General features: G+C 39.2%; 1 long non-coding RNA gene and 1 pseudogene across 1 annotated transcript; one reads left to right on the top strand and one right to left on the bottom strand.

Moving 5' to 3' along the window:
* Positions 1 to 2,267: 2,267 nt before the first annotated feature.
* LOC140691259 (uncharacterized) lies at positions 2,268 to 11,346 on the top strand. The gene is made up of 4 exons (XR_012066834.1): positions 2,268 to 2,409; positions 4,664 to 4,761; positions 9,105 to 9,155; positions 11,044 to 11,346. It is a non-coding gene; the product is annotated as an uncharacterized lncRNA (long non-coding RNA).
* On the bottom strand, positions 3,609 to 3,704 carry LOC116276977 (U6 spliceosomal RNA; annotated as a pseudogene).
* Positions 11,347 to 13,676: the final 2,330 nt, after the last annotated feature.

Here is a 13,676-nt window from a genome sequence, read left to right as displayed (position 1 = left end):
CTTCTTAAACACTTGGCAGAATTCACTAGTGAAGCCACCTGAGTGATCCTGAAATTACTTTTTGGAAAGGTTTTAAATTATACCCTCAGATTAATAGTCACATGGCTATTCAGATTTTGTATTTCTCTTTTTTTTTTTGAATTGAGTTTTGCTAAGAATTTGTCCATTTCTTCTATCTTTTCAAATTCTTCAGCATAAAGTTCATAGCCATATTTTATTTTCGTCTTTGTAATGTGTATAGGATTTGCTTTAATGATTTTTTTATTCCTAATATTAGTAATTTTCTCTGCCTCCCACCACTGTCTCTCTTTACCCTTTGTCAATTTTATTGGTCTTTTAAAGAACCCAACTTTGTGGTTTTTTTACATTGTTTACATTTAAATTTTTATATTTATTTATCATTTGGTTTATTTCTTCATTGATTTTTGCTGCTGGTCTTTATTGTTTTCTTCCTTCTATATCATTGAATTTATTTCTTTCTTATTGAAGTGGATACATTGTTTTTTCCTTTTCCCTCTCTTCTAATGTATACACTTAGAGCTATAAATTTCCTTGCAATCACTGTCTAACCCACAAGATTTGATACGTTACATTTTTATTCTCATTCAGCATAGAATATTTTCTGATTTCCACTGTGAGTTCTTCTTTGACCTGTGGATTACTTACAAGCATATGTTTCTTAATTTCCAAAAACATGGGAATCTTCTTATTATCTTCTGTTACCCATTTTCAGCTCAATTACCTTGTGTTGGAGAAGACTTCTAGCACAATATTGAAAATAAATAGTACCTTATCTCTTTCCATCTTGTGAATAACCTTTTAGTATTTCTCCATTAAGTAAGATATTTGTTACAGGATTTTTGTAGATACACATTATCATGTCAAGGAGACAAAACCTGTCATCTTAACCGCTATGCAATATGTCTCATTAAATAATATTCGGAATATTTTCCTCTAGCCTGCTTCTTCTCTAAACTTGGCCTGAGCTAAGAAAGCCCTGCATGGTGACTTAAGCCAGTCAGTGCTCCTTATGGAGGGCAGGGTTTGCACATCCCGATATCTTAATTTTCTGCCCCTCCAATGGATTTCTATATAAACTAATTCCCTGGAAAGAAGTTAACTTCTGCTGCTTCTGCTGCTGAAGGATTCACTGAAGCAGATTTCTGAGTCATTGCGGATCATGGTTGATTAAGAAGTGAATCTTAGAGCATTGTCTTCCTGCACCTTTTTTTCTCCCATACAGTTGGGCACCTAGGGCCTTGACCCCCTTCACTCCTCTCTCCACTCCACATACCCCATTCCACCATCAAAGCAAAAGGATCTGATACCAATCACCTCCTCCATACCTGGAACACAAGTCATGTTTCTTCCTTATTCCTTGATGTTTTCATTGCAAGTTCTGCATTTGTGGGCTAAAGAGATCCAGTCATTGGCTTGCCACCTCCTCAACTGATTTTCCATTCTCAGCAACCTGTGGATGAGACATCTGTGAGTAACCCTTTTGCAGGTGTGTCTGGAACCACATTGTTTCATCCAGAGAGCAGGTAGATAGCATTCATGTTACCCCATCGCCCTCAAATACCGCAGCAGACATTATTAATCTCTCATAGGGTAAAGTCTTACCATCCTTCCCAACACTGCCCCCTGGCTGCCTCTAAGAGCATTTCTTCTTCATGACTGGACCAGACACTGACTCTTCTCCTTTGTGACCCATCTTACTTCACTCTGGGCCCCGAAGTTGGGACATCTTTTGATGGAGAATGTGATCGCCAGTTTGCTTCTTAGAAGCAAGTCTGGGCTCCCTTTTCAGCTCCATTTGAAGAGTGGAAGAGAACTCTACCTTGAATACAGCATGAAAATATCCTCATTTTTAAGTGGATTTCACTTTTTATATATTGAAAAAAATCAGTGCTTTAGAAAATGGAGCTAGTGCCCAAAGATTTTTTTTTTTAATGGGACAAAGGTGGAAATTCGCTTGTATCCTGATATTTTTAAATGGTAAAAAAAAAAAAAAAAAAAAAAAACCAAAGCCAGATGAGTCAGTTTTGTGATTGATTTTCATTTGATTTCTTCCTCTTCTAGTGTCCAGTACTCACCCATTCTCCCTAATCTCACAATTTGGAAGTTTTTAAAAATCCCTTTCTTTTTCCATCCCTTTTCTTTACACCTTGAGTTCCCCAGGTTCCCCTTATTAGATGAGTAAATAGTGAACTCTCTCATGACTAGTGCAGCTAATCAGAGGTTCCTTCATTCCCCAGGCTCCTACACATGCTTCTGGAACTGAGTAAAGGCCCGGTCAGTCTTGGTTACTCCAGAAGAGGTCACAGGAACTACATTACAACTTCAGCTTGGTTCCCTGTTATACCGGTTTCCTGCGTCTGACTTTCTCTTAAAGCAGCAGTCCCTGAGGTAGATGGTTCTCTTCTGAAGAATTATTGACAGCTTCTTTGAGTCCTAAGATGCTTGAAATGTACAGACAGTTGAATGACCCATTAAGTAGGCATTCCGTGTTGAAGTGAACAGGAGACTGTTTTGTTTTTTTGTTTGTTTGTTTGTTTTTTAATGAATTTCTTTTATTTTAATTTATTTTATTTTTTAACATTTTTTACTGAATTATAGTCATTTTACAATGTTGTCAAGTTCCAGTGTAGAGCACAAAGTTTTTCAGTTATACATGAACATACATGTATTCACTGTCACATTTTTTTTCGCTGTGAGCTACCACAAGATCTTGTATGTATTTCCCTGTGCTACACAGTATAATCTTGTTTATCTGTTCTGCATATGCCTGTCAGAATCTACAAATTTTGAACTCCCAGTCTATCCCTTCCCACTCCCTTGTCAATCACAAGTTTGTATTCTATGTCTATGAGTCTGTTTCTGTTTTGTATTTATGGTTTTTTTTTTTTGAGATTCCACATATGAATGATCTCATATGGTATTTTTCTTTCCCTTTCTGGCTTACTTCACTTAGAATGACATTCTCCAGGAGCATCCATGTTGCTTCAAATGGCATTATGTTGTTGGTTTTTATGGCTGAATAGTATTCCATTATATAAATATACCACATCTCCTTTATCCAGTCACCTGTTGATGGACATTTAGGCTGTTTCCATGTCTTGGCTATTGTAAATAGTGTTGCTATGAACACTGGGGTGCAGGTGTCATTCTGAAGTAGGGTTCCTCCTGGATTTATGCCCAGGAGCAGGATTCCTGGGTCACATGGTAAGTCTATTCCTAGTCTTTTGAGGACTCTCCATACTGTTTTCCACAGTGTCTGCACCAAACTGCATTGCCACCAGCAGTGTAAGGGGGCTCCCTTTTCTCCACAGCCTCAACAGGAGACTCTTAACAAATGTGACACAAATACATCCTCTTTATGTTGTTTTTTTTTTCTCTTACTTTCAGATTTCTTACATTCTTTTTGAGAAATTAGTTTCAATTGAGAACAGTAGGTCATAGAACAAGACATTCAGGTACAATATTCATCTCTAGAGATCCTGGGTCCTAGACAACGACTTTGCTCCTCACGTCTTTTATCCAGAGAATCTTCATTGATGTCACTTCATCTCAAACTTTTCATCCCTGCAATGGTATGACAGAGCTTCAAAACTATGGAATGCTTCACGAATCTGCGCATCATCCTGGTGGAAGGTAATCTTCTCTGTATCTTTCCAATTTTAGCATGTGTGCTGCTGAAGCAAGCAACTTTTTGTTCTTCTTGACCCCCGTAGAGATGCTAGTGAAAAGGCAATTCTCAAACACATTACAGTCCATGTTAGCGTTCCAAAGATGTTTTTCGTTGTAAACACAGAGAAGAATCTGTATTGTAGAAGAGCAACTATTTTGCATAGTACAAGGTGCCCTATTTCTATTTTTCTGACCTCCTATGACCTTGAAGATTGACTATTGGGTTGCAAGGGGAGAGGTCATGGTTGCTAAGATGATTACAGTTGGTTTACTGTCTGGCTCTCTGGGCCACTCTGGTCTCTCTTTCTTCCTTCTTGCCATCTTTCTGTGCTGGTATTCAAGATCAGTCACATAAAGGATGGACACATGAGACCACCCCCCCAACACACACATATTTAAGAAAACATGAAGAATTTGGAATGGAGTGGGGAAGCCAGTGTCTAAGAGCCAGTTTCTGTTCTATTGACTTCATGTGTATTTCTCGAGAAAGATGTTCCCTTTCAAGAGCCTGGGACCACCCAGGACAGTGAAGCAGTCTTGACACAGATGGCCTCATCAGGTGGGCCTCTTCGGGTAAAAGCTGTCTTACTTCTCAAGAGATTGGCTCGGGAGCTCAGTCACACTGCACATCCCCCATGTCCTGGGGATTCAAACTTTAATACACACAAATTTGGGGAGGGAGGGAGAGAGGGTGGGTTTACAGCCATCCTTATCTTCCTTTCGAAGCCCCCTGCTGTCCTGCCTGAATCTCCTTTTCTTGGTAATTCCTTGACTCCTCCTACCCCCAGCAAATCCCTGTAACAGGGCACTGAGCTACTTGAAAGTCGGCTTGCAGATTTGAGAATCTCAGCCCTTTCCAAGTCTCTGTGGTTGCCACATTCATTACTCATAAAAGAGACAGGGAGCCCCAATTCTCCGCGGAGCCTCGAGTCTTTACTTTACTTTATTTATTTGTTTATTGATTTTGCCACAGCTCACACTGGAGCCTCCAGGCGGGCCAGTCTGCTCCACCAAGTCTGTGAGCCCTCAGGCTTTGCTAGAAAGAGCCGTCAGGGCTAGCATCTCAATCAGGTGAGCGGGCTTTTTTTGGTTTGGTTTGGTTTTTTAAGATTAGCTCAACCAAAGGGTTACGCGTTCGTGATTGTTCATACATGTGTGATTTGAAAAATGTGACTTTTCCTGGAGGCAAAGAAAATAAAAGTCTTCCCGCATGTGCAAGACTTAAAATAACAATACCGAATGTAAATAAAAAGAGAAGGCACTTCCTGTAAGTTTGTGAAGGATTCTGAAAATAGCTTCAAGCCTCGGCCAATGTTAATACAGCTACACAGCCAGAATTTCCATGAAAGCACTGGTACCCTGGGTGTTTGGACTAGTAAAATTGTGCAGAGAGCTGCAGGCTGGATGCTCTGCTCCCGGCAGCCTGACAGTCCTGCGTACGGTGACCTGAGATTCTTCGGTACTCGAGCCCACTTTTTAACCCCCAATTAGAAAGGTGGCAGTGATGTACCCTCTGATGTCCAAAGATTTTCAGACCTGTGCTGTATTTCGTAAAACAGCATGAAACCGGGCTGTGTCATTAAACCAACACACTGAAGGGTTTTTCATCCCTCCGCGAGGGTACGCGTGTGCGCGTGCGCAGGGGCGGCCCCGGGAACTTTCCTCTGGTTTGCCACAAAAATGAAAAGGCTTTCTCCGTGTTGATGAAAAACAATCGGGGTGTTTCAAAATATTTTCACTTAATTATCTCATTGAATCTTTACAAAACTCCAGTGCAGTGCAGAAGCCAGAAAAATTTTAAAAAAACACAAAGTATGATTTTCGCCTTAGAGATGAAGAAACTTAGAGAGTCAGAAAAGGCATAAAATTGAGGAATTCCTAATTTTCAATTTCATGGACCAGGAAAAAATTTTAAACTAATGAAGGAGGCCATTTGAGGTAGCAAACTTAGTATTTTGGCAAATAAGGACATTAAACAAAAGTTCATCAATAATTGTAATGATCAACACCGCAGGCCATACCATGCACTTAACCGTGGGCTGTGAAATTGGCTTCCCCGTGGAGGATGCAAGATTGTCACTTAGTGGCCTTGTAATCTGGGCAAATCAACTCACCTCTTGGTCCATCAATTTCCTCACCTATAAGATGAAATAATAGCATCTATCTCATAAATGTGTTGTGAGCCTTACGTAAGTTATTTTTCAAGAACTCAGAGCAATGTCTGGCTCAGAGTAAGCACTGTAGCCATTTGTTAAGTAAATGAATAATTTCATTTAATCCTCACAAGAGCCCAAGAGGTGAGTAGCAATTGACCTGAGTTGCCAAAGGCCACACAGCTAACAGGTGGTAAAGGAAATTCTCTCACCCAGAAAATGTGAGTCCAGAAGCCACCCAGCAAAGGGCTATGCAATACTGAGCATTAATTAGCCTTTCGATTTTATTTTTAAAGGGGGACATTTTAACCCCAAATCTTAAGTAGAACTTAATGTTAGAATAAAAGGCAATCCTCCTAAGAAAACACAGTTAGAAATTGTCTGTATACACACACACACACACACACACATATAGATTCATGTGTATATGTATATATACACACACATACGCACACACACACACACACAAAGTGGTATATGTTTATATTTTAATTTACTTAATATATGTATACATGTGGTTATATATGTTTACATGCACTGTATTGTGCGTCTTCTAACATTTTTATTATGTAAGAATAAAAACTTGACAATGGGTGGCTTTGGCCCTTGGAACACGTTGGAACTGTTGCTTTGGCACATACGGCTCTAGGAGATTCTTGGACAAATTCTCCTGTGTACGTCTCAAATCCACCCCATTGCCACCTGGAAAGCAAGGCACAGTACATCTGTGTGCTGTTTTCCCAGAAAGAAAATTCCAGATGTTGTAATAGATAAAAGCTGTCACGCTGCTTCCATTCTTTTAATGTAACTGACCCGTAGAACTTGCCTCAAAGAAGTAATGGAATCATGAGTGGATGTTACCAGGGCCTCCACTGCCTTCAGAGGAGATACAATCAGAGAGTTCAGAATGTGCTCCGACTCCTACAACCACTTGGAGAAGGTCATCCGGCCGTCTCTACCCTCCACCCACCGGAAACAAAGGAACAGTGAAGAGACTAGGAATGCTCAGACTTTAGATGAAAGGGTGCTTAACAGCAGAGGGATGAAACCTGTGTGGATAATAACTGAATTGGGGTTTAATGATGATTCAGGTAGAGAATAAAAGGTCAGAAGAAGACCTTTGACTGGCCTTTTAAAAAAATTATTGTTGAATTTTTTAACTGAAATATAGTTGATGTGCAATATTATGTTAGTTTTAGGTGTGTTACATAATAACGACATTTGCGGACATTATGAATTGCTTACCACAATAAGTCTAATAACCACCTGTCCTCATACAAAAATATTACAATGTTCCTGACCCTGTTCCTTATGCTGTATATTATCCCTGTGACTTATTCATCGACTGGTCTCTTGGTACCTGAAATTTTTGTGTCATGGCTTATTAAAGTGACTCCTGTCTCACAACCATCACTACAACCATCTCTATTAACACTTTCCATCTTGCAAAACTGAAATTTTATACCCATTTAACAATGACCACTGTCACCACTTCCCAACACCCTGGCAGCCATCCTTCTATTTTCTGTTGCTATGATTTTGCCTACTCTAAGCGAGACAGGAGGAAAGGGAGCAGGGCACAACCACTGAAGAAATGACACAGCAATCGAGGACAGGACAAACTGGTTAGAATCAAGATGGCAAAAGATTTGACTTCCAGTAGACCTTTAGCCTCATGGTACACCCACAGGCACCATGACAGTCCCCAGGCTGACCAGAAAAGGCCAAAAAGTGGACAGGGGCCCAATTCCCGGAAATCTCCACCCCTTCCCTGTTTGAATAATTCTCCCAATTTGTTAGCATATGAAATTACCCAGCTCATAAAAATGAACCACCTCCACACCTCACGGCCGCTCTCCCTTCTGAGTCAGATAGATCGCACTGTGTCTATGGACTGTGTATCTCCTGAGGCTGCCTCTCTTACCTTCTGAGATGGCCCACACTCTATGGAGCGTGTATCTCCGAGAATAAACTTGCTTCCACTTTACTGTGCCTTGCACTTGAATTCTTTCCTGTGCAAGACAAGAATCTGTATTCTCTGGCAACATAAATACCTCATGTGAGTGGAATCATACAGTATTTATTTTTTTGTAACAGGCTTATTACACTTGGCATAATGTCCTCACCGGTTAATCCGTGTTGTAGCATATGTCAGAATTTATACACTTGAATCCTCTTAAAGCTCAAGAAAAATATCCTATTTTGCCTAATGTATTTGGGAATACTAAAATAAAAGTGGTCACCTAACGTTGAAAGCAGTAGCTAGTCTTCCTACTTTTTGACCACAAACGTGGTTAGAAATACAGATAACATGCTACTCATATAATTCTCATGGCTTAAAGGTTTTATTCATAAATGAATAGTAATTCATAATTAACTTTTTTCTCACTCCTCTGTGTAAGTTATTTAATTCACTTTGTTTACTAAAACCATTACTGTCTGCAGATCAATTTTTTATCTAAATTTTTAAAATCTAAAATTTATTTTTTAACTTTGGCTCTTTATCTGGATTCTTTTTCTATGTGATTATTGCTTGCAACATGTATCCATTGAGATAGTTCATCATCACTTCAAATCAGTCATCCCTAAAGGGACTTGTCTTCCCAGTCAAGGGATGACGTCTCAATGAGAGCATGTCTTTAAGCAAAGGCTCCTCTGTTTCCATGGTCCTGAACCAGATGGGAAACTATTTCAGAGATTTTCTCTTTTACCCAAACTCCACCTAATAAAATTTGAGAGGGAAAAAAAACTAATAAAGTTTTGAGAGCATTATATATATATATATATATATATATATATATATATATATATATATATATATATATATATTTGATATTGATTTTCTGTACTTCCAAGTAAACTACAGTTAGGGCTCTTAGAAAACTGTCATTATTGTTGTTTTGAAACTGTACTTTTAGTATTATGGTGATCATTTGATTACCTGAAGAGTTTTATAATGAATTCTTTATGTATTTTCCTAGCTATATTTTATTTGAAGGCTTTCAAGGGTGCATATTAAATTAAACACCTTCACTTTAGGAAATGTGGACTAGGCAGCATTAAGTGAAATTGGTTTTCCCTTTGATATTTAAATAAAAGTTTATCCAAGTATCAGAAAAATACTTTTTCCCTTTTATTGGTAATATAATTCTTTTGGCGGAGACAAGACTAAAAAGCATTGGGAAGAATCTTTTTTTTATGTTTTTTGCCATTACTGCTTTTTAAATGTACCCTTAATATAGTCTTTCCTCTTTATTCTAGTCGTACCTTTAATCAGCCTTAGGCTCTGTTACCATGGAGGTTTTCTCCGAGGTAAGTCAGTCTTTTCCATCCCCATTCCACCTTATAGTCGGCTGTAATTCAGAACTTCCTGAAACAAGACCTCACTCTGCCATGCCGTAGCGTGAGAATCCAAGGCTAGGAGAATCTCAATCATGTGAATCCCTTTCTAATCTTAGGAACGTCCATCACCTGCCTACTCCCTTGCCCAGGACTTACCAAGTCTGACTTCGACAGACAGTTTGGTTTGGTCACAGTTTTTCCTCCCTTCCCCATCCTTGCCCTTGACTAACCTCTAGATGTATTTCCCCACCTTATTGATATTGAACATGGATATGTCACTTGGTTTGGCCTAATGGAATGAATGGAAGTGATAAGGCGTTAGTCCTGAGCCAAGCACTTAAAAGGCATGCCAAGATTCTGCGAGCCCTCCTGAGTTTCTGATGTTTGTGGGTGTAAGCCACGAAGATCTGGGGCTTGTCTGATACACCGCAACACTGCAGCAACAGTGACCAATACACTAACTCCCAACTCTATTTTCCATCTTAAAATATATCTCCTACTTGAATTAGGTTCTCTGCTCTCTGCATACACCAGGCCTATGTCTGCCTCATTCATTCTTCCAGTACCCTTCCCCTGCCCCCTGTACATTTCTAAATCCCAGCATTTCCTGCTTTGAGGTTTGATTGCCCCCCTTCTCCTACTGTATAGCATGTGGGACAATGACCCAAAAACTCAATAGAAAATACTCTTTCTGTCTTAAATCTTCTGAAACTAGTCACCTTGGAGGTCAATAAATGCAATACCCAGAGGGAGAAAAAGAGAATTATTACAGAATAATGGACATATTTTCACAGTAGATATTTGCATGCTGAGTGAACTAGCTCAGGGGACCCCATCTGACCAAAAGCAGCCAACAAAACAAAGAAGTGGGGAGAGCTCAAGAAAATAAGAAGCTATAAGCCTGCTCTATAAAATCTGAATGTGTATTGTATTAGAAATAAATGTATGATGTCACCAAAGAGTCTATAAATAATAAATGCTGGAGAGGGTGTGTAGTAAAGAAAACCCTCTTACACAGTTGGTGACGATGTAAATTGGTGCAGCCACTATGGAAAGCAGTATGGAAGTTCTTTGAAAAACTAAAAATAGCTACCCTACAATCCAGCAATTCCATGCCTGGGCATATATCTGGAAAAGATGAAAACTCTAACTTGGAAACATGCACCCCAGTGCTCACTGCAGCACTATTTATAATAGCCAAGATATGAAATTAACCCAAGTGCCTATCAACAGATGAATGGATAATGATGTGGTATACATATACAATGGAATATTACTCAGCCATTAAAAAGAATGAAATAATGCCATTTACAGCAACATAGATGGACCTAGAGATTATCATAGTCAGTGAAGTAAGTCAGACAGAGAAAGACAAATATGATATGATATCACTTACATGTGGGATTTAAAAAATAACACAAATGAATTTATTTACAAAAGAGTAATAGATTCTCAGACATAGAAAACAGACTATGGTTACCCAAGGGGAAGGGTGAGGGGAGAGGCAAATTAAGAATATGAGATTAATAGATACAAACTACTATACATAAAATAGATAAGCAACAAGGATCTAGTGTACAGCACAGGAAACTATAGACAATATCTTGTAATAACCTATAATGGAAAAGAATCTGAAACATATATATATATATTTCACACATATATATATGTGTATAACTGAATCACTTTGCAATAAACCTGAAATGAACACAATACTGTAAGTCAACTGTATGTCAATAAAAAAAATTTTAAGAAAAAAATGTATGATGGATATGAATTTGGATAATTTCTGCTCTTAAAACTCTGGAAAAAAAAAAAGAAATGTAGATTTTTGTTTGTTTTAAACCACTCCCAACAGGACCACGGGACCACCATGATAACTGTCAAATACTTCATGGTGGTTTATTATAAAGGAAAATTCATGAAGACTTACAGAAAAGAAGGGACAATGGACATTGTGCCTGTAGGTAAAGATGTTAGATCTATGCTTGGAGGATTCACTCTTTGCCAGGCTAACCCCGACCTTCTAGTTCATTCCAGGCCACTCTTCAGTTCACCTCAGTGTCTCCTTCGGTCCTCATCCCTCATGGCCAGCTCTGTCCTTCTCTTCATGATGACAAATGCACTTCCAAGTAATGGAACTTTCCTATTCTTTGGCTACTTTTAGATGATAAACCTTCCAGATAAACCAATTATCCTGTTGTAGTCATTTCCTACTTTCTTTTGAAGGCATTTTTCTATGATATCTAGTATTCATTACTTCCTAAAAGACCACTGGACTGACTGATAAAATGCTGGAATAAATTGAGCTTAGAAAGAACAGAAAAGTTCTACAGCCACAGATTCTGGGTAAACACATTGATAATATATTTGAACGGTAGGCACTCAAAGCTCAAGTAGTCCACACACTACTTATTTTCAGTAGCAGGAATCTAGACGTAGCCAGTGTAACAGTTTACAGAGGCAGGGGCAAGGATGGGGAGGAGACTGTGGCTGGAGGAGATGGAATCCTTGGATGAGCCAAGTAAAACTTTCAGCTGAATCCTTGATTTCTCAGTGGCAGGTATGGCTCAGCAAATAAGGATTACCCTTGGAAATATTTAATAAAAACCGCCTGTTCTGAACTGCCTTGGGGGTGGGGGTAGGAAGCCCACACAGTTGAGTATCCTCAAGCATTGCTCTTGCCTAGAAGCCCAGGCATTCTTTACAGTTGGATCAGTAACACCCAGGAGGCCCTTGCTCCCACGGTTTCTCATTTGAAAACTGAGTGAGCGTGGTGGCACTTCTCTTACCTGCCACACGGTGTGGTTTTGAATTTAAATGATGGAACCCAGAGTTTAGCAAAGCGTAGCACCCCTGCCAAAGCATTGGTTGAGTAAATAATGAATGTTGACAATTTAACTTGACCACATGTGAGTGTGCACTATGCAAATTATTCAACACAGTCCTCACCAAGTCGGGAAAACAGAACTAGGTCTTTTCGGAGAACTTTCCACATCTTAAACCTTCTTTTGTGTGTGTTCTAATATTGCTGTTACTTTTTCCTGTGTTTGCATATACTGTGATCTAAAATGCAAAGGCTAATTTCAAATAATTGAATAAGTACCATCCCCTCAAGGAGGTGGAGCATCACACTCCATCTCTTAAGGGTGAGCTGTGCATAATGCCATCTTTCCAGAAGGTGTAATATAAATAGGGGGGCAAAGAGTAAGTTTACAGTGGGAGAAATCAACAGACAGTCCCTCAGTCAGGTGACCGAGCTCAACATCAGCAGTGCCAAGTCGCGCTGACAGTATGTAGCCTTGACAGATGGGATGGCAATGGCACTTAAGCTCTGACATCTTCCTTCCCCAAACATACAGCCCCAGTCTAATCATGGGAAGAATATCAGGCACCCCAAACTAAAGGGCATTCTACCAAACACCTGATCAGTTCATTTCAAAACTTTCCAGGTCATTAAAAATAAGGAAGGTCTGAGAAAGTCACAGTGCCCAAAGACGCTTAGGAGATACGACCAGTGAATGCAACAAGGTACCCTGGGTGGGAATCTGGGTTAGAAACAGAACGACAGCTCAACACAACAGCAATATGGATAAAGCATGGATTTTGGTTAAAATTCGTTTAGGTCATAATGTACCGGTATTGGTTCATTAGCTATGACAAGTTTCTCACATTCGTGTAAGACCTTGACACTGGATGCCAGGTGTAGGGGAACTGTGTACCATATTTGCCATTTTTCTGTAAATCTAAACCTATTTTAAAATAAAAAGTTCGCTTAAAAAGATCAAAGGCATCATCTTCTCAAGTGTTTTAAGGAGAGTCCCACTTCACTCTATTAGTTTGTAAAACCTGGCCATGTGGACTGTGTTCTTTTTTGAACTACTGTGTCTTGAGTTCTGATTCCTGGATTCATGTGTGTGTGTGTGTGTGTGATTCTGTGTGTGTGTGTGTGTGTGTGTGTGCGCGCACATGTGTTCACCTTGTCTCACATAAAGTTTTTACTGTTTTGTATACATTAACTAAAACAAGGCTGCTTGGCAAATGCCGGTATATATGTGTGTATATATACACACATACATCTCTTCCTTTTCAGTGAATAACATGAATATATTATGAACAATACGATATAGAATTCTTCTGGGAAGGACTATAATATACAGCTTGAGCATCCAGAATGCTGCCTGAAACATTCTGGACAAAAAAAAAAAAATGATAGTAAATGAAGTTAAGAATAAAACACTAGATTAGGAATTTGAAGAATTAGACCTTAATTCTATCGCTGTTACTTAATTTCTGTGTGACTTGGACAGATCTGACCATTTCTCTGAGCAGTAGGTGTTTTATCTTAAAACGATATTCCCGGATTCTGTTCATTCACCTGGGAAGTGGTGCTCATGGGTGTTCATCCTGATTTAATTTACTGCCGCTTGAGAAAGCGTTCCCGGGTGTACACTGTGCCATTACTCCTTGCTACAATAAAAAGAAAGTTAG

Source organism: Vicugna pacos, chromosome 34, assembly GCF_048564905.1.
Source record: "Vicugna pacos chromosome 34, VicPac4, whole genome shotgun sequence".
In the NCBI taxonomy this organism is placed as follows: Eukaryota; Metazoa; Chordata; class Mammalia; order Artiodactyla; family Camelidae; genus Vicugna; species Vicugna pacos.
The sequence above is the reverse complement of the archived record's forward strand: the minus strand, read 5'-3'. Positions and strand labels throughout refer to the sequence as shown.